The following is a 20,972-nucleotide window of genomic DNA, read 5'->3' on the forward strand; positions in this document are numbered from 1 at the left end:
ACCTACCTACATCTATTTTATTGCTTCCACCAAGAGCAATTTTCATTTCTGGATCTTTATTTTCAGTTTATAAGCATTCACAAACTCCTTATAGTGACCTCACATATGTGTGTGTATAGGTACTCTTTAATTTTTTTTTCTAAGCGAATAATGGGGAAAGTAAGCTATATGTTTGATCTATAAATAATTAATATCACAAAAACAAGAAGAAGAAATATATTTTGTAAATATAACAAGTAAAAACTATATTTTGTAAATAAAAGACAATAAAAGTAATTAAATAAATGTTAATTAATTTATTTCTACATTATGGCTCCTGTTAAATCATAATGTATTAGTATCTCTTGGCCCTGATACCTTGTCAGAAGTATTTCTTTTCAGAGGAGTATATGTAACAGGATTTCATGAATGAGAATGTATTTCAGGAAAGATATAATACAAACTGTTAGCAGTATTTAAGTCTGAGAATAGAATTCATAATTTCTAATTTGTATTTTATATATATCTAAGACAAATACTATTTTTAAAAGATTTTTGTAAGTAATAAAAAATGTGAGCTTATTTATTATTATTATTACTTGGCTGTTTGCAGATTTAATGGCAGGGGATTGAGGTCTGGAGGGGTCCCAGCTGCTGCTTCTGCTTTTCTTGTAATAGGGAGGCCACCTATGAGTAGTATGGGGTGGACTTGGAGTGCAGAGTTGGTGGGACAGGGGACATCCAGGGGGCTCGAGATGTTGCTGATGACGAGGAATGTCAAGTGGCACTGAAGCTGGCTGGCAAGGCCACAGGCAGGGTCTCTCACGTGGGCGCTCACCCCTTTCCTCCCCGCATCCCTCCCTCCTGCCCAGGCCCCACTCTCCTGAGGGATGAGGGGGAGGGCACCCATTACTGGACAGAGGAATGGGCTCCCTCCTTCTTCCTTCTATGGGGCTGGAGTGAGGGAGGAGGCTGGCTCAGGCAGGGTTTATGGGGCCCAGGATGGTGACAGCATGAGTCTTGAGTGCTTGGCAGCTGAGGAATGTAGGGGTGTCGGGTAGTAGCAGCAATGAGGGGGCGGGCCAGGGTGACCCGAGCCAAAGGCCAGGATTGAATGCCGCTGAGGCCAATGGTCCCAGAGTCCTCCCTCCCGACTCCAGTGGGGGTTGGGTAGTCAGGAAGGAGGATGGCTTATGGCGGGGGTGGAGGGGGGCGCCCAGGGCTCAGAGCTTGTGGGGGTTCACCCACTTGAAGGTACCCTCATGCTTGAAACCCACTCTCTTCATCAGCTCGTCTGTCTCTGTGGAACTCGGCTGCCATAGACGTAGGGGATGGGCTGGGGCTTCTGCTGCTCCATCTGGTGCAGCAACGGGGTAAAGATCTGCCAGGCCTCCTGGAGCTCGTCGCTGGGCAGGAAGTACATCTGGCTCCTGCAGAAGATGTCCAGGAGGAGGCGCTCCTAGGTGCCAGGGAGCTTCCAGTTCTTCTATCTGTTGCGGTAGGTCAGGTCCAGCTCCTACTCCTCAGGGATGAAGAACATGCTCGGCTTCTTGGTCATCATCTTGATGTATATGGCCTCGTGGGGCTGCATGTGGATCACCAGCTCATTGCGCCTGCACTGCTGGTGGAAGATGTCACCAGCCACCTTGCGGAACTGCAGCCTCACCTCGGCCTTGCGCTCGTTAATGGCCTTGCGGCAGCGCAGGATGAACGGCACCCCATCCCACCTCTAGTTCTCCACGTAGAGGACGACGGCAAAGGTGGCGGTGGTGGACCCGTGAGGCACCAGGGGGGCATCTGGTATCCTTTGGTGGCCTTGCCCTCTCCCTCGGGGTTCCTCACGTACTGGCCCAGGACTACGTTGTTTGCCTGTACCCCTGAGATGCATTTCAACACCTTGACCTGCTCATCACGGACATCATCCGAGTTGGTGGAGGTGGGCTTCTCCATGGCCACCAGACACAGCATCTGCAGGAGGTGGCTCTGCATCATGTCCCAGGTGATCCCAAATTCATCGAAATAGCCTCCGTGACCCTCAGTGCCATAGGGCTCCTTGAAGGTGAGGATCACGCAGGTGATGTGGTCCCGGTTCCAGATGGAGTTGAAGATCCTGTTGGCAAATCTCAGCACCATGAGGCTTTGCACCATCTCCTTGCCCAGGTAGTGGTCGATGCGCTAGATCTGGTCCTCACGGAACAGGGAGGAGATATGGTTGGACAGCCGCTCGGAGCTCCGCAGCTCCCTCCCGAAGGGCTTCTCCACGATGATACGGTTCCAGCCTGTCTGGCTCATGCAGGACTTGTGGATGTTCTTGGTGACGGCCTCACAGACCGTGGAAGGCAAGGCCAGGTAGAAGAGCTGGTTGGCCTGTGATCCCCGGTGGAAGGCGTTCATGTGGCTGTTGAGGTGCTAGTCAGAGGCTGCATCATTTTACTGGCCGGCCACATAGGAGTTGCGGGTAAAGAAGTCCTCCGGCTTGAGCTCCTCCTCTGCATTGGCCTTGAAGAAGGGCTCACTTTGCTTGCAGATGTCAGCCACCATGAGGCGGGAGCAGGCGTAGCCCAAGAGGAAGGTATTTTCCGGCAGAAGGCCATCCCGGAACAGCCACCAGATGGAGGGGTAGATCTTCCTCCTGGCCAGCTCACCTGATGCACCCATCATGATGACTATGTGTGTATCCGACTGATGGAAGGCATTGTCCCCAGAGCAGCTCTTCCCAGAGGATCCCTCACACCTGGGTCCGGCTCAGGGCCACCTGCTCGGCCATGATGCTGTCTGCACTTCGTTGCTGCTGCCCTCCATGCTGGCAGCCTGGAAGTGCACGGCCGTTTAAAAAAATGTGAGTATCTTATGACATCAAGTTGTATACATGGAATATATGCCATAAAATTTACTTTAAAATAGATATACCTTTCAAAAGAAAAATAGAAGGAATCTTTATTCAAACCCATGTCCTTCTGAAATATAACGTGATTATCTTTTTATTCTTAAATTGCTTATTCAACATTTATAACTCAAATAAAAATCGATTTCCACATCTACCACTTCTAATCAAATTATTTCTACTCATGTTGAACATTGTCTTTCAGAATATCCCTGTACTAAATGACCCTCTTTCAAAAAAATTTTTGGTACATCATTCTATCCTTCTTATACCATTGTTCCTTCTATACACTATTGTTTGTTTTGCTGTAATCCTTTTCCCTTCCCTTTGCTTTTTAAAAATATCATCCAGTTGTCTCCGTTAACCCTCCCATGTGTAGGAATCCTCCCCTGCCACACCCAACACTATCTTCCTTTTCCCACAATATATGCTCTCAGAGAGGCCGTTGCTGGTTGCACACTATGCTTTCCTGGAAAAAGAAGGGCTCACAGTCCCTGAACTTGTGAGTCTCCTTACCCTGCTATTCTGTATGCCTCGGGTCATGGAAGCAATGACTCACAAATTCTGTATGGCTACCAAGGCCTCCTTGATACCAGATGGAACAAACCTGTACCTTCTAGTATATCCCCCCACTTTTTTTTCAAGTCTGTTCAATTCTGAGTGCCTCTGGAAATTCTCCTTTAAAATATTCAAACTGATAATCTTTTTTTTTTTTTTTTTTTTTCCTTTTTGAGATGGAGTCCAGAGTCTCGCTCTTATGGCCCAGGCTCGAGTGCAGTGGTGCAATCTCGGTTCACTGCAACCTCCACCTCCTAGGTTCATGCTATTCTCCTGCCTCAGCCTTCTGAGTAGCTGGGATTACAGGGGCTGACCACCATGCCAGGCTAATTTTTGTACTTTTAGTAGACATGGGGTTTCTCCATGTTGGCCAGACTGGTCTCAAACTCCTGACCTCAGGTGATACACCCACCTCTGCCTCCCAAAGTGCTGGGATTAAGGCATAAGCCACTGCACCCAACCAGTATATACCTTTGATGGGAAAGTGGTTGGCCTCCGCTCAGTTTAGTATTTTATCAGATTCCATGGTGTTGAAAGGGTAAGTTTTTACCCTACCTCATGGCTACCTGGGGAGTCTCTTGAGATTACTTGAAGGAGTTCTTATGTTTTGTGGACAGTATTGAACCCAGGAATGTGACAAAACTCAGTGAAGAGTTGCTGCTTTTCATCCCTTCTGCTTTCATCCCTTAAATGAGACTTTTCTGACAGAAGACCAGACCCAAATGACACAACTGGCCAAACCTTAGGCAGCTATCAGTGCTAGATGGCCTGGCTAATCAGGCCCACCTGAACACTTTTACAGATTCTTGGGCCACTGCATGAAAGTTACCTCCATTAAGGTGATGAATTCTGGAAATCTTCTGCCTTATAGAAATCCAAAATATAAATCAATTTAACAAACAACACAACATAGGCTAAATATACTAAAGCCAAGATATAAGATCTTACCCAAACACGTTTATCTATTTCAGAATTCTAAATATTATTCATGTGACCAAGGCACTCATTTCACTTATCAAAATACATAATGCAGAGATCTTAATAAGACATTCATTGGGAACTTTCACCTTCCTTACCTGCCTCAGGATGCAGGCATTGTAGAGCACTTCACTTATCAAAATACACAATGCCGACATCTTAATAAGGCATTCAATGGGAACTTTCATATTCTTTATCCACCTCAGGATGAAGGCATCATAGAGCATCATAATGGCTGATTTAAGCATATCCAAATTCAACTAACTGCAATATGGCATGTTACAGTCAGCAGTCAAAAAGCAAGGTTGAATCATAATAAAGAATCTGTAACCATGTTTTCATAGTTGACTTTATCAGTTTTTGATTTTGTAATTCCTTCTTTCCCTTGTTCCCCACACATGTACAAGCTGATGAGAAAGCCTAGCTTCTCTGTCCTTTGCTGCTGATGAAAGAATCACATCATCTTAGCCCCTGCCCATGCAGAGGACCTCTTACTCTGAGTCATACCCCTCTTCATAACAAAAATCTTAAGCCATTCTTCTTTCTTTAGACATTTTGAGATACCTTCCTGTTCCTTTAGACATCAGTTATATATACAGAAAACCTTTTCCTATCCTCCTGGTGTGAGCATGTAGCAACATCAGTCTCAACATCTGAACTGAATTTTTGATGTAGGAGTATCCATCCTGCCTTTCCCGCAGGGCAGAACAGAGTATTAACAGAATGCTATGTATATTAGATAAGTTAAAATATGTGAAGCACTTAGGACAATGTCTGGCCTATAGCCAACGTTCACCCTACCATGTAAGTTATTTTATTAGTAAATGCCATGCAACACTCCTCTCCCTCCCAGTGTTTTGACATCTTAAACACTATATTAAGGTAAATGTGGTTTCCGGCAAGAAGCATAAGCAGTTACAAAATGATTTCTTAACTTTGGAAGCAGTCAATCACTCTTGGGAGAATAGTAAGATATATGATTGAAACTACAGTAGCAGTAATAAAACAGTCACGTATCTTTCACATAGTATCCTAACCCCACTTGAAAAGCATTAATGTAAATTATGTACATATGCAGCTTTGTGGCCCATTATGTACAGCTTAGCCGACTAATTCCAGTTTTCCAGCTTTGCCATTCCAAATTTCTGACATAAGTCCTGACCATCCGATATATTATAGGAAATGGAACAGCTATTGACCTCAGAGCAATTATTCTTTTAGCCATAAAGCAAATAATGTAGAGAATTTCTGGTTTTACTTACTGTGAGAATGTCCCTGCTCTCACATTCTTTAGTGCCCGTGCTAAATAAAGCTGTAATAACAGAGAAGCTCACTTTGCCACAGTGCTGACATATCCAGCTGAATTACCTATAAACTGACTCAATATGCTTTTTTCTTTCTTTCTTTTTTTCTGAAATGATCAGGTGAAGCAAAAAATTTAGATTGGTTTGCTCAAGATTCCTTCTAACTCTCTTCCAGTATGCAGGATTCTGGCCATGATATATATTCTGCTAAGCAGTTTCACTGGGACATGACTTGAATTTGTAATTGGGTCATGGAGACAGTGAGGAAGGCAAAATGCATCAAGTTTGCTGATATGAATCAGGTCACGGTGGATGTGACTCTGGGACCAGAAGCAGTGATGACATCTTCTTATCTCAATAGGTAGCTTTTATATACTACAACTTTTTACACAAAGTAGGCTCTTCTGTTTGATAGCTTCATTCTGTAGTGTGGCAATGGGGCAATGGAAGAATTTCCTGAATATTTAATTTAGTATGTATCATTGCCCCCCCAGATCTCCTAATATTAGATTAATAACTTATTTTATAGTAACAATTATCTCTCCTTAAAATTAGCTAAAGTGAATTGTCTTTTCAGTAGTGATAGATCTGTCTGTCAGAGTAATTGTACAGTGCTGTTGCAAGCTACAGATACATAAAAAATGAAAACCTGGGATTTTGTTTCAGAGATGAATGATTTTGAAAACAGAAAGAATTTTGTTAACACTGGTATATGGCTACTGGTAGTCATTACCATGTATTGATGTGTTAGGCACATAGGTACTTACATTATCACTGTGGTTACCTTAAATAAAGAGTATAAAAAAGGCAATATTTAGCAAAGTGTGCGGTCTCTGCAATAAGCTATTTCTTTAATAAAATAAAAAATATGGGGTTCTGTGGAGTGAATTGGTGATTTGTAACACACTCCATTTAAGGGAAGAAAATCACAAACTAATCATTTAAATTTTCAGGTTAAAAATTTTCACTTGTTCAGGAAGTTTCTGTAATTTATTTCAATCATTTAATCATCCATAAGTCTCATGCTGCAAAAATATCAGATACAGAATCTGCCTTTTCAATTCGCTGTTTAAAGCCTAAATTAATTTTGCAGCTTCACAATAAATGCTGAGTGACCATCAAGGTATTAATTGGAACAAGACTGAACATGGAAAATTGGAATAGGGTTTTCAGTGAAAATTGGGAACACTATGAATAAAGCAAATTAAAAAATCCTTCTAAACCTTTTGTTGACAACAGAAACTGATCTGTTTCCTTTTTCTAATATACGTGTTATCATTTTATTTTAAACAACACATATTTTTATCTAAATCCTTACTGTAGGAATTCTACACTCTCTGCCATGGTTACATTGAGACAAATGTCCTGAACTACGATGAGAGTTAGATAAGAGTATGTCCCAGGGGAACAGAACAAGGTCGGCACCAAAGTAGAAGACAGAGGCTCAGGCTAAGGGGGAAATAAGTCAAACTTAGATAAAACTATTTTTATATGGAAGTACTTAAAATTAATCTTTAAACATGTGGATTCAAGAGTGGGAATGTTTCAAATTGTTTGCTAAAGTGAATAATTAGAGTGTGTATTTCATACCTATGCTAAATGAAGTTGAGATGTCAGATATTATTTGTTGAAAATTAGGAGGAATCTAAGACTTAAGAAGATAGAAGTGGTGAAGGACTTTTACATTCACTACTTCAACAACTTACCTCAAATCAACAACTTACCTCAAAATATCTGTGAGGGTGTCAGATGACATCCCCTTGCACTATGTAATGACAAATGCATTGTTGTGAAGAAAAGTAGTGTCTATGAAGAGTTGTCTAGCAATTTCTTCTTTAAGTCACAGATGAAAGTGGAGAATTACGCCATTAAAATAGTTCTAAAAATGTCAGAAAGAATAATGGAAACACATTGTGACAGAGGCCAAATGACAACACTTAATTATGAGTGGCAAAGTAGCCTATACGGTTAGACTTTGTTTCCCCACACAAATCTCAGCCTGAATTATAATGCCATAATCCCCATAATCCCCATTTGTTAAGGGAGAAACAAGGTGGAGGTAATTGAATCATGGCAGCAGTTTCCCCCATGTTGTTTTCATAATACTGAGTGAGTTCTCAAGAGATCTGATGGTCTTATAAGGGGCTCTTCCTTTTTCATCTGGCACTTCTTCCTGCCACCTTGTGAAGAAGGCACCTTGTTTCCCCTTCATCTTCTGCCATGATTGTCAGTTTCCTGAGGCCTCCTCAGCAATGCTGAACTGTGAGTCAATTAAACTTCTTTCCCTTATATATTACCCAGTCTCAGGCAGTTTTTTATAGCAGTATGAAAACAAAATAATACAGTAAATTGGTACAAAGAGTAAGATTCTTTCATAAAGATACCTAGAAAGGTCAAAATGACTTTGGAACTGGAACAGGCAGAGGGTGGGAACAGTCTGGAGGCTTAGAAGAAGACAGTGAAAAAGTTTGGAACTTCCTGGAGACCTGTTTAATGGCTTTGACCAAAATGCTAATAGTGAAATGGACAATGAATCCAGACTGAGGTGGTCTCAAATGAAGATGATGAACTTGTTGGGAACTTGAGCAAAGGTTACTCTTGCTACACTTTAGCAAACAGACTGTGGCATTTTACCCCTGCCCTGGAGATATGTGAAATTTTGAACTTGAGAGAGATAATTTAGGGTGTCTGGTGGAAGAAATTTCGAAGTAGTAAAGCATCCAAGATGTAACTTGGGGGCTCTTAAAAGCATTCAGTTTTATGCATTCACAAAGAGATGGTTTGGAATTGGAACTTATGCTCAAAAAGGAAGCAGAGCATAAACGTTTGGAAAATTTTCAGTCTGCAATGAAATAGAAAAGAAAAACCCATTTTCTGAGGAGAAATTCAAGGAGGTTACAGATATTTGCGTAAGTAACAAGGAGCCAAAACCTCTTTCCTTTTAAATTATCCAGTCTCATGTAGTTTCTTATAGCAGAAAAAACAAACAAACAAAAAAAATAAATAAATAAATAAACTAAAACAGTGGTCCTGGACCACTTAACAGAAAGAAGAACTAGAGTGGTAATCATAATCTTTTAATTAGATGGCTTCTCTTTGGTAACAAACTAATAATAGAGACCCTGGAAATGAAATATACAGTATGTTTTATTGGCACCATAGAAAATAACATAAAGTGGTATAAAAAAGTCCTCGCTTGAATCTACAGGGAAATATTAACACTTAAGATAATTAATTCTATAGATGCTTATAATATCTTCTTTGTAAACCCAAAATAAAATAATGAAAAATACATTAAAAATAATAGCCTGGAAGAAAAATAAAGAACAAGAGATATGATAATAGCAACACAATTTGAAAGCTGGTTAGTAGATAATTAAGAGAGTATTATAATAGTAGTGGATAAAGCTGCAAGCCCAATTTACAATGAAGAATCCCCAGAAGACTCCAGAAACAACACAGACAGTTATGTCTGCCACTGGTCTGAGGGAACTGTGTTAAGTAAGGAGACTTCAGTGATTTTTTATTAAAAAGCACTTAGATTCATGTGTTCCCTTTTCAGTTTATGATACTGGATGATTATATCCCACTACAGCATTTTGGAAAGTTACTTTCTAAGTTATGATTCATCAAATAAAAGGGAACTTCCATGAGATTATCAGAAACCTATCAGCAAAAAAGCATTATAGGCCAGAAGGGAGTGGAATATTCAAAAAGCTGTTAGAAAAAATATAAACCTGTCAAAACAGAGTATTGTACCTGACAAAACTCTCCTATAAAAAAAAAGAAATAAAAAATTAGACTTTTCTACATAATCAAGCCAAAAGTGTTTGTTACCATGTTACCTTTTCTAGAAGAAATGTTAAAGAGAGTCTTTCAAGTTGCAATGAAAGTCCAGTCCAGTGGACAGTGAAACAAAGTCATATGAAATATAAGATTCTCTGGGAAAAGTAAACAAATGAAGAAATACATTCATCTGTACTATAATAATTTTGGTTTATATAATATAAATAGCAAAGCATTTAAAATGAGAAATTTATGAAAATGGGTATATAATATATAAAGATGTAATTTTGACATGAATAACATAGCATGTGGGTGTCCAGCTATAAGAAAGAAGAGTTTTCATATGTGATTGAAGTTAATTTGTTCTCAGTTTAAAATACATTGGTATAACTTTAAGATACTGTATGTAATTGCTATTGTAACCACAAAGACAATATCTTTGACTATTCATAAGATGACATGAAAATGATATCAAAGTACAGCACTACAATTAAATCAGTGAAATCGTAAAAGATGCCAGTATGAGAGAAAAGGAGGTACAAAAGCTTATAAGATCTACAGAAAACAATTAGCAAAGTGGCAAGAGTAAGTCTTTCTTTAACAGTAATTAATTTAAATTTAATTGGATTAGACTCCCCAAACAAAAATTGTGGATCGTCTGAATGGATTTTATAAAATGAAAACAAAAAACGTATTCAAATGTAAGTTGTCTACAACAGACTCATTTTAGACCTAAGGACACACATAGGTTGCAAGCAAAAAGATGGGAAAAATCAATCTATTTATATGATAACCAAAAAATACCAGGAACAGCTATATCAGACAAAAATACACTTAAACATTTTTATAACAGACAAAATGATATATAATGATAAAAGGGTCAATTCGCCAGTAAGATGTAACAATTATGAATATTTATATACTAAACCTAAATATATCAAACTATTTTGACAAAACTGAAGTTGGAGAGCAACAGCAACATACTAATAGTAGGAGATTTTAATATCACAATTTCATAGCAGATAAATACAACAGACAGAAGATATTGAAAAAATAGGGGAATTGAACAATACTACAGTCAAATTGGACATAACACAGATACATAAAACACTCCTGCAAACACCACCAAAACAGATATTCTTCTCAAGTTACTGTAGAACAACCTTTAGGAGAGATCACATGTTAGGCCACAACGCAAGCCCTTCACAAATTCAAAAGAAACTGAAATCATATAAAATGCCTTTGAAAATAATTATAAAATAAAACTAAAAATCATTATCATAAATAAAATTGAAAAATACACAAATATGTAGAAATTAAACAACATACTCATCAATGACCAAAAAGTCAAAAAAAAAGACACAAGGAAAGCTGTAAAATATTTCAGTTGTTATTTCTTCTTTATGAATTAGCCAAATGAGAATGAAAATGCAACATACCAAATTATAGAATGAAGTAAAAACAGTACTAAGAAGAAAGTTTATGATTGTAAATATATACAGAAAGGGAAAGAGCTAATATCAATAACCTAAATTTATTTCTTAAGAAACTAGAAAAAGAGGAATAAACTAAACCCAAAACTTCAAAAAGCAGAAGAAAGGGAACAATAAAGATAAGAGACTGACAAAATTGAGAGAAGAAAAACCAAAATTCTGTGAAGCTAAGTTTATCAAATAAAAGAAACTCAGAAATGAAAGAGGAGACAATAGGGCAGATGCCACCAAAATATAAAGGATAATTGGAGAATGTTACAAACAATTGTATGCCAATAAATTGAAGAGCCTAAAAGAAATGAGTATATTCCTAGAAAGTCAACCTACCATGACTGAATTAAGAAGAAATAAAAAATCTGGACAGACCAATAATGTGTAAGGAGATTAAATCAGTGACCAAATTTTCTCAAATATTTAAGGAAGAATTAACACCAATTCTCTTCAAACTCTTCAAAATAGTTTAAATAGAAACACTATCAAGTTCATTATGTAAGGTCAGAATTATCTTGATACCAAAGCCCAAGACTCTACAAGCAAAGAAACCTAGAGACCAATATCCCTTAGAAATATGGATGAAAAATCCTCAATAAAATTTTAGCAAGCCAAATTTAGTAGCATATCACATGGATTATACACCATGACCAAGTGGGATTTATTCCTGGAATGCATAGATGTTTCAAGATGCAAAAATCAATCACTGTAATACACATAAACATAAGGAAGAAAAAGAATCCATACCATAATCTCAATTAATGCAGAAAAAGCATTTGACAAAATTTAGCACCTTTTCATTATAAAAACCAACTAGGAATAGATGGAAACTATTTCAACAAAATGAAGGCCATTTATGAAAAGCCCACAACTGTCATACTCAATGGGAAAGACTGAAGGATTTTCCTCTAAGATTAAGCACAAGGCAAGAATTCCCACTCTGCCATTTTTATTCAACATACTATGAGAAATTCTAGCCATAAAATTAGACAAGACAAAGAAATAAAACACATCTAAACTAGAAAGGAAGAAGTAAAATTATTTTTGTTCATAGATAGCACAATCTTACAAGTAGAAAATTAGAAATACTCACTCCTCCCCAAGAATAACAACAGCAACAACAACAAAACCTGTTAGAACTAATAAACAAATTTAGCAACATTGCCAGGTGCAAAATCAACATGAAGAAATCAGTTGCATTTCAGTACATGAATAGTCATCAATCAGTAAAGGAAATTAAAAAACTATTTCATTTGTAAACCTAACCAAGAAGGTAAAAGACTTGAGTAATGAAATCTACAAAATATTATTAAAAGAAATTACAGAAAACCAAATATATAAAGAGATATACCAGGCTCATGGCTTAGAAGGCTTAATGTAGTTAAGATGTCCTTAGTATCCAAAACAATCTACAGAATCAATACAATTTCTATCAATTTCTCAACAACATTTTTTTTGCAAAAATGGAAAAGTTAACCAAAAAATTTATTTGGAATTTTATGGGACACAAATTAGCTAAAACAATAAAAAGAATAACTAAGCTGGAATACTCATATTTCCTGATTTCAAAACATTACAAATCTGCAGTCATCAAAAAGGTATTGTACTGGCATAAAGATAAATAGACCAATAGAATAAAATAGCCCAGAAATAAAGCCACTTGTATGTGGTAAAATGATTTGACAAAGATACCAAGACTATACAATAGGGAAAGAAAAATCTCTTGAAGAATTAGTGTTGGAAAAACTGTATGCTACATGTAAAAGAATGAATTTTGACTCTTCCCTCACATGATATACAAAATTTAATTCAAAATAAATTAAAGCCCTAAATATCCAAAATAAAACTATAAAACTTCTAGGGGAAATGCTTCATAACACTAGACTTGGCAGTGATTTCTCAGATATAACACCAAAAGCTCTGGCAATAAAAACAAAAATAGACAAATGGACCTCCATTAAACTTGAAGACTTTTGTGTATCAAAATGCAGCATTAACAGAATGAAAGATAATATCTAGAATGAGAGAAAATATTTATGAATCATACATCTGCTCAGGAACTAATATTCAGAATTTGATAGAAACAACATCTCAACAATAAAAGAGTCAAATAACCCAATTAAAAATCGTGGTTCAAAAACTTGAATAGGCATTAATGATGTTGAACATTTTTTCATATACTTGGTCATTTGCATATTTGCAAATGACCAAGTATATGAGAAAATGCATACATGCAAACATATGCATATATGCAAATGACCAAGTATATAAGAAAATGTTCAACATCATTAATCATCAGAGAAATGCAAACCAAAATCACAATGAGATAGCACCTCATATGCATTAGGATGGCTACTATCAAAATGAAAAACAAAAACCAAACCAAACAAACAAACAAACAAACAAAAAAATCCAGAAAACTTTGGCCAGAATGTGGAGAAATTAGTACACTCATGTACTCTTGGTGGGATTGCCCAATGGTGCAACTGCTATGACAAATAACATGGAGTTTTCTCAAAATATTTAAAATAGAACTACTATATGAAATAGCAATCTTACTTCTGGGTCCATATCCAAAAATTTTTTTGAACGCATAGTCTCAAAGTATATTTGTACACCCATATTAAAGATAACACTTATAACAACAGCCAAGTGATAGAAGCAACTCAAATGTTGATTAACAGATGGTTGGATAAACAAAATGTGGTATATGCATATAATAGAATATTATCAAGCCTTAAAAAGAAAGGAAATCTTGTCACATGCTATAACATGGATGGACATTAAAAATGTTATGCTAAGTGAATTATATCAATCGCAAAAAGACAAATACTGTGTCATTCCACATATATGAGATATCTAAAGTAGTCAAATATACAGAGACAGAAAGAAGAATGGTGGTTACCAGTGACTGGGGGAAGAGGGGAAGGGTGTGTTGTTTATTCTTAATGGGTATAAAGTGTCAGGTTAGCAGACATCGATTTCACAATAATTTGCATATACTTAACACTACTGAACTGTGGACTTCAAAAAGTCAAAATGATAACTTTTATATTATGTATCATTTAACCAAATAAAAATTTCTGAAGTGAAATTATTTACAATTTATGATTTTAAACTCATCTTTACTATCAATCAATCAGCTGACAGTATAGAATAAAGACTTGTTATACATGATCACACACAGATTAAGTCAAACAGATCCTTTCAGAACAAGCTCCTGGAACATTTATTTTCCAAGACAGGCATGAAACAGAGTACAGAAGACCCTCAAATGGAACCTCTAATACAGCAGTTAAAAAACAAAAATCCTCAGGCTGATAAAGAAGGTATATGTCATTATGATAGCTATGTACTAAGATTAAAGAGGTCCAAAACTTTGTAATCAAAACCCGAGCATGACTCACAATATGTTTCTAGTTCCTGCAACAATGGGCTATGATGAACCATTCTAAGATGGAGATTTGAAGTGGTCCAGATTTCTTTGAACATTTAGAATGACAAAGAAAAACTAATAAAGAAAAAGTGAGCAAATTTATGTTGAAGGAAAATGAGCTTGACAAGGTAGAAGAGTAAGGTAAAATAGGGTTAGATACTGAAAAAACACTGACTTCACAGAGAAGACAATAAATCTGCATTCACCTTCCCCAAAATAAAATGCTTTTAAGAGTGGTAGGAGGAACTGAACATGAATTCACATGATCAATTTACATACTTACTGTATTAAAAGAAAACAAACTTTGTGGTAGCACTTTTGTATGACTAGAATAAAAACAGTAAGAAGAGAAGCAGACACTCCAATTCAAACACTATATAATAAAACAGAATTATCTGGGCTTTGGCCAAATAGAACAAGAAAACAGTATGTTGATCATTTTGTGGGCTTGATTTTGAAAATGATTTCTTTTATCATACTCAAGACCAGTCTGTATACTGACTTTACAAACATCAGCAGGTACTAAGGTGCTAATGTTTGGCTATTTTCTTTTTTAATATGCAACCTACAGAGTTTTGCTGTTTTTTGTTATTTTCAAGCATGTTTTCTAAAAATATATATTTATCCTATACCCCAAAGTGGAATAAAGGTGATGGTGAGTTTTGTAAAGAAGAAAAAGAGCAAACAACTTGATGAGAATTTAAAAAAACAGTGATTTAGAGTCATTATTTTGTTTCATATTTGCTGTAAGAAAAGTAGCTAATACTAAATTCAACTGCTTGTAACAGATCCCATGGATTAGTTGCATACAGGCTATTTCGAGAGTCATCTCCCTTACATTTTTTTCTTTTAACAACTTTCTTTTTGCCCTTATTTTAACAAGACAGAGGGCATATTGTGAGCTCTTTCCAATTCCTAAGCTCCAGTAGGAAGCTTGCTTGCAGCTGGAATTCGTAATGTGCTGATGCATGCCAGGACTTGCTTCAGTTACATGTGGCACTTCAAAGGATATTCAAAAAGACCAATAGAGAGGATCCTGGGACAGCATCAGAATGACAAAGAGATCAACATGTGAGGTGCTGCCTTTGAAGAAACACATGTAGCAGTAGACATCAGAGCTTTGGTGCATGTGGTATATTTTACTTGAAGAGTCAACTTAATGTACAAAGAGGAACATGGGAAGAATTAAGAGTCCCAAAGAGCCTGCTTCATTTAGATGGAAAATAATTTTCTTTGTTATTTAAACATATACAGCAGAACCCCTTATGATATTTACATTTAGGAAATAAAGCACAAAAAAATAAAGACAAAAAGAGAAGAAAAAGAAAGTGAATCTGGAAAAACAGCTGAGAGCATATACTCTTCACTTTTAATAAATAAGCTCTTTTCATTCCAAAATACAGCCGTGCCTATAATACGAAAACTAGGCTTATTATTTTCATGAAAACAAAACATTGTATCATAGCCTGTATTCTCTATAATGCCTATCTAATTTTCTTGTAATTATTTAATGGGGAAAAGGTGCATTAATTCTCTTGGGTCACTAACCAGAATTTTACCCATATAACTAAATCTTTACACATGTGCATCTCATTCCTGACACTCAGTAAACAGACCATGTGTGTAGAGGACCACAACACCCAATCTGCTCAAACCAGTTGCCTGGCTTTGGACAGTTAAGTAAGTCATTGCTTTTTATCAGTAGATTTGTTTAGAATACATAGTGTAAACTGTGCCGTTGGAGAAATTTCAGCTCAATCTGCATGAGAGTTCATAAACTGCAAAGTTTTAGTGAAGCACAAAGGACGGACTATGAACTTATAGTAATATATGGGAAGATTAAAATAAATCTTCATTATTGTGTGGACTAGAGAAATTACTTATTGTTTTCAATTTATAACTAAATTTACTAGCAATGTTAAATGTCTAAACTCTTCCAAATATGGTCACTAAAAGTCAAAATGAATTCATCTTGAGAAAATCAGCAATATTAACAAACAAATCTTAGAGTAAATGTTCAATTGGTGGTAACTGGAATAAGCAGTACAGTATCAATTTTTTTTCTGTCACTAGTCTCTAGAAATATATTTAAAATTATCAGAAGATGCTATTCACTCCAATGAAAAGAATACAAATAAAATATTTATTAAAAATGTATTGTGATTACAAAGCTGCCTAATAAAAAATGAGACAATGATGAAACAGCTAAAATACCAAGAAAGAAGAGAATGCCCCAAGACTGAAGAGATCCCTTGACCTCTTAGCAATTTGAAGACCTTGGTTATCATTGGATAAAAGCCTTTATCAAAATGTCACATTTAGTAATTGTCTAGTTCAGGCTCAACTCCTTAAAAAGTTGCAGATAACATCCAAAGCTTAATTTCTGTTTTCAGTTTTTAAAAAAATGAAATACATGACATAGACATATTAATACAGATAGTACATTAATGTATATTTAATAATAAAACATCTATTTATTTTCCCAGTATCTACCTTAAAATATAATACATTCCCTTATCACTCAAGCTGCTCCTGAGTTACTCATCTGTATCTCATTTTCCTTTCCCTTTAAGAAGTAACTATTATTCTCAATTTGGTGTTCTTGTTTAACTTTGGTATATTTGTAGGCTTGTTATAAATGCATTTATCCCTAAACAATGCAATGTTACTTTTCAGTTTGCCACAAATATCATATATTTGTTTTCTGATGATTCCCATTTTCTCTATCCTGTTGCCTAACAATTCCTCAGAAAAACAGTCTCACATGTTGTTATATACAGGTGTATATGTGTTGTATGCATTTGTGTGTCTATTCCTTTTTCAGATCTTAATCTTATGGTACATTTCCTTCTCAGTTATGAATAGCCTTCCTATTTTCTAGCCTATACATATTTCAAAATCTCTAGTATTAAACCAATTATTACTACTATAAACACATATTTGGAAAAACAGTTTTTCAGAACATACTTTTGTGTGACAAGTGAGAACACTGAGGTAGAATTGTAATAAATGGTTTGTAAAAATGATGCAGATACTGAGTCTTCATATTTTGGATACATTAATTCAGGTCACTTTATGACTATCATCACTTCTGTATTACCATCAGCTTTTATTTACTATTCTTTCTACAATGAGATTAGAATTTGGGAAGATAAGACACAGAGACAAATATGTCCAGACAATAATATTCCTCTATGAATTTAAAAGCTATTCTATACTTTTTCCCTGCTTTAAATAAAATGTTCACAGGGCATCTGGAGTGAATTTGCATATGATATATAATACTTGAGAAAATAATGCCATCAGAAGAGGAATCCTCTCATTTTATCCAAATTAAATCATCAGTCTTACCTGAAATTACATCTATACTTTCTCTCCACAGATACAGAGGAAGCATGATCTTTTATTTCTGACACAGGACTTTTTTGGTGCCCCTTCGCCAGCCTGAGACATCAGTGGCTGGCAATGTCCCTGCCTGGGCCTCACTCAGCCCTGGGCTCACCACAGGAGGCACCTCGCCCACTTGGCCAACAGCATGCACTCTGGCCCAGATCCCATGCTTACCACAGAATCTGTACTCAGCCAGCAGCTGGGCCAGGCATGACCCAACCTGCCTTTGCCCTGTGTCCCAGCATCTGGATGAGGGGATCATATGGTGGCTGAACAGGGATGCCAACAGTCCAAAGCCCCAAGGGAGGTGTTACAGCATGTTAACAGCCCTTTCAGCCCACCATTTGCAACCTAGCCAACTGGGGTTTGTTAATAACTCTTCCAGTCCTGTGGCCCCCAATCTGGCCAGCAGGTCTGGGGCCAGCCTAGTTCCAATAGACCTTCCCATTGCATGGAGTGGCTGCCCAGCATCAATGGAGGGCCACGGGCTACAGTGTTACTGCCTTTTTCATACCTGCATTAAATGGGTTGTGAGTTCTTGTCCCTAGTCCAAGAAGAATGAGGTTATGCTGATAGCTGAAGGGTGAGCAGGGTGCAAAGTTTTATTAGCAACAACTCTCAGTGGAGAGGAGACATGGAGAGGGCATCCCCCTACTCTACCTTAAGTTGGGTAGCTGCCCCCATTGCCCGAAGGCAGGCATTCCCTAAGTATGGATGAGTCCAGGGCTTTTATAGGCTCAGAATGGAGGAATGGATGCTGATTTACTGGTCTGTGAGTAAGCAAAAAAAGGCTAAAACAAAGGCACCACTCAAAGGTGGGCATGACAGTGTACAAAAACAATTAAGGAAGGGTACGTATATGTAAAATGGGTGAAAAGTGGGGATCAATCAGGAAAATGCACCAAATGGGAAGAGAGGTTCTCAATCTGGTTTGTGGATTTATCTGAGACTTGTAGCTCGGCTTTCAGGCTTTAAACTGTCTTTGGTTTGAAGATGGGGTTTCACACGGGGTCCACCCCTATCTGCCTAGGGTTTGCCTGCCTCCTGCTGCTGTCAGTTCTAAGACCAGTCCCCCACTATAGACAAAATGTATTTGCATATATATATACACACACACACACACACACACACAAAATGACTTAATTAATCAATTAATTAATTTAATTATATGGTCTTTCTGTTTTGCCCAGGCAATAGTGCAGTGGTACAATCACAGCTTACTGCAGCCTTGACCTCCTGGTCTCAAGTGATACACCACCTCAGTGTCTTGATTAGGTCTGAATACAGGCACACACGCACCACCATGCTCAGATATATATATTTTTTCTTTTGAAGAGATGGAGTTTTACCATGTTTCTTAGGTTGGTATCGAATTCCTGGGCTCAAATTATCCACCTGCCATGGCCTCCCAAAGTGCTGGGATTACAGGTATTAGCCATCATGCCCAGCCCAATTAAATTTATTTTTAATTTTAATATATTAAGGCACATTTTAAAAGGAGCTTATTAATAACAAGAAATAAATTCTAGAAAAATAACTATATGATGAATAATTATAATCTAGCAAGATTAAAACTACTTAGATATCATATTAATAAATCATTCTAGTAATGTTTTACATAAACCTGAGAAATATTTTACATTTGTCATTATTAAAACAAATAATTCTGCATGATATGTGCCTAAAATGAGAAGGGATAGGATTAAAGTCACTGATTTTTTTCTAGATGTGTATATTTGTGTACACATCAGTACATGAGCATATATTTAATTTGTTTCTAATTTTGAAAGTAATTACATAGTAGGCAAAAAAGCATATTTTTCTATAGATAAAATTAGACTTATAATAAACTTTTCCTATAGATGTATCATAATGAGAAAGACATATTTAGTTACATATCAGTCTACTGCTAATCTATAAACGCTTTTGACATTTGCTTATTAAGGAGGTAGAATTTAATAAACATTTTTCTAAGAAAAAATTCACTGAAAATAAAAGACATTTTATTGATTTGTATGCTATAAAATGCTTTAAACCCCTTAGTGAAAAACATTCAGTGACGTCTAAACTTTTTACAGTCCTCCCTCACACACCATACATTGGTAATTGTCCCAATGTATGTAGCTTGAAATTTTGTTAGTCTTGAAAACCTTTAGTTATTTCCAAAAAACCAGCATCACTTTTAGATATTTGGGGTAGTTTTTCTTTCAAGTTAATAACACATTCTAGGGCTGTGAATTGAGAATACATTAAAAAAAATAGGTTTTGCTCAAGTACAGGGATCAAACCACTTTTAACATTCATTATCCCTTACCGATACATTTTGCACTACTCGAACTCTCCAACATGATTCCTATCACAGTATCTGACATTTTTCTGAAATCGTTGTAAAGGAATCAGTTCGAGAATATAAAATTCATTTAAGGAAAGTATTCTGCACTTTATACCTACATATATCTTAACTCACAACATCTCAACATGGATGAATATGCCACTTTTCTAATATCAGGCTTCACATTACTAGAGATATATTAGACAGACAGACAGATAGATTCATAGATAGATAGATAGATAGACCAATGGATGGATGGATAGATAGATACACAGATAGATAGATACACAGATAGATAGGTGAAACGTAGACCGAACATGAAAAGTGAGAAACTCTAGACTGAAATATTGAATTCTCATTAGATAGCCTTACTATTTGGTACTCCAGAAGTAATCCATTACAGGATAATATACTATATTAGGATTTTGAGTGATACCATTATTTGGGGAACAAAAAATATATCCTGAGAATAGATAAATTTTTCAGAGACATAGTTTTAGAAAAGTTCATATGAAAATTGAGTTGCTGGAAATTGATTCCTTTCAATGGAAAACCTGTCGATGCTGTAATTCTTCGTGGCAATCTTTTAACTACCCAGAGGAACATGAGTTCCCTAATGTACAGAAACATAGTGAAACCCATCTTTTTACCACTGTAAGAAATTTCACTTTATTAGATCTCTACCTGTCTTCTGCATCATCAGTCCCTTTTCTATTCTGGCTCCTATTAATCAGCACAAATAGGTCTTTTACTGTAGAAATATAACAAGTCTTCCTCAACTTCCAAATCAGAAAACCTGAGATCTAAAAAGGAAAAAAAAAGCTTTCAAACTTGATCTGAA

The 20,972-nt window shown here is 36.5% G+C and overlaps 1 pseudogene across 1 annotated transcript in view; it reads right to left on the reverse strand.

Moving 5' to 3' along the window:
- Nucleotides 1-1,060: 1,060 nt before the first annotated feature.
- The window catches only part of LOC118152095 (glucose-6-phosphate 1-dehydrogenase pseudogene), a 152,599-nt pseudogene continuing 132,687 nt past the window's right edge, over nt 1,061-20,972 (reverse strand). The window contains exons 4-5 of the transcript XR_013525455.1: nt 7,428-7,582; nt 1,061-5,711 (exon numbers count right to left, since the gene is read on the reverse strand). The product of XR_013525455.1 is annotated as a glucose-6-phosphate 1-dehydrogenase pseudogene (transcript). The remainder of the gene's footprint in view (nt 5,712-7,427; nt 7,583-20,972) is intronic.

This window comes from Callithrix jacchus, chromosome 1 (genome assembly GCF_049354715.1).
Source record: "Callithrix jacchus isolate 240 chromosome 1, calJac240_pri, whole genome shotgun sequence".
Lineage (NCBI taxonomy): Eukaryota > Metazoa > Chordata > Mammalia > Primates > Cebidae > Callithrix > Callithrix jacchus.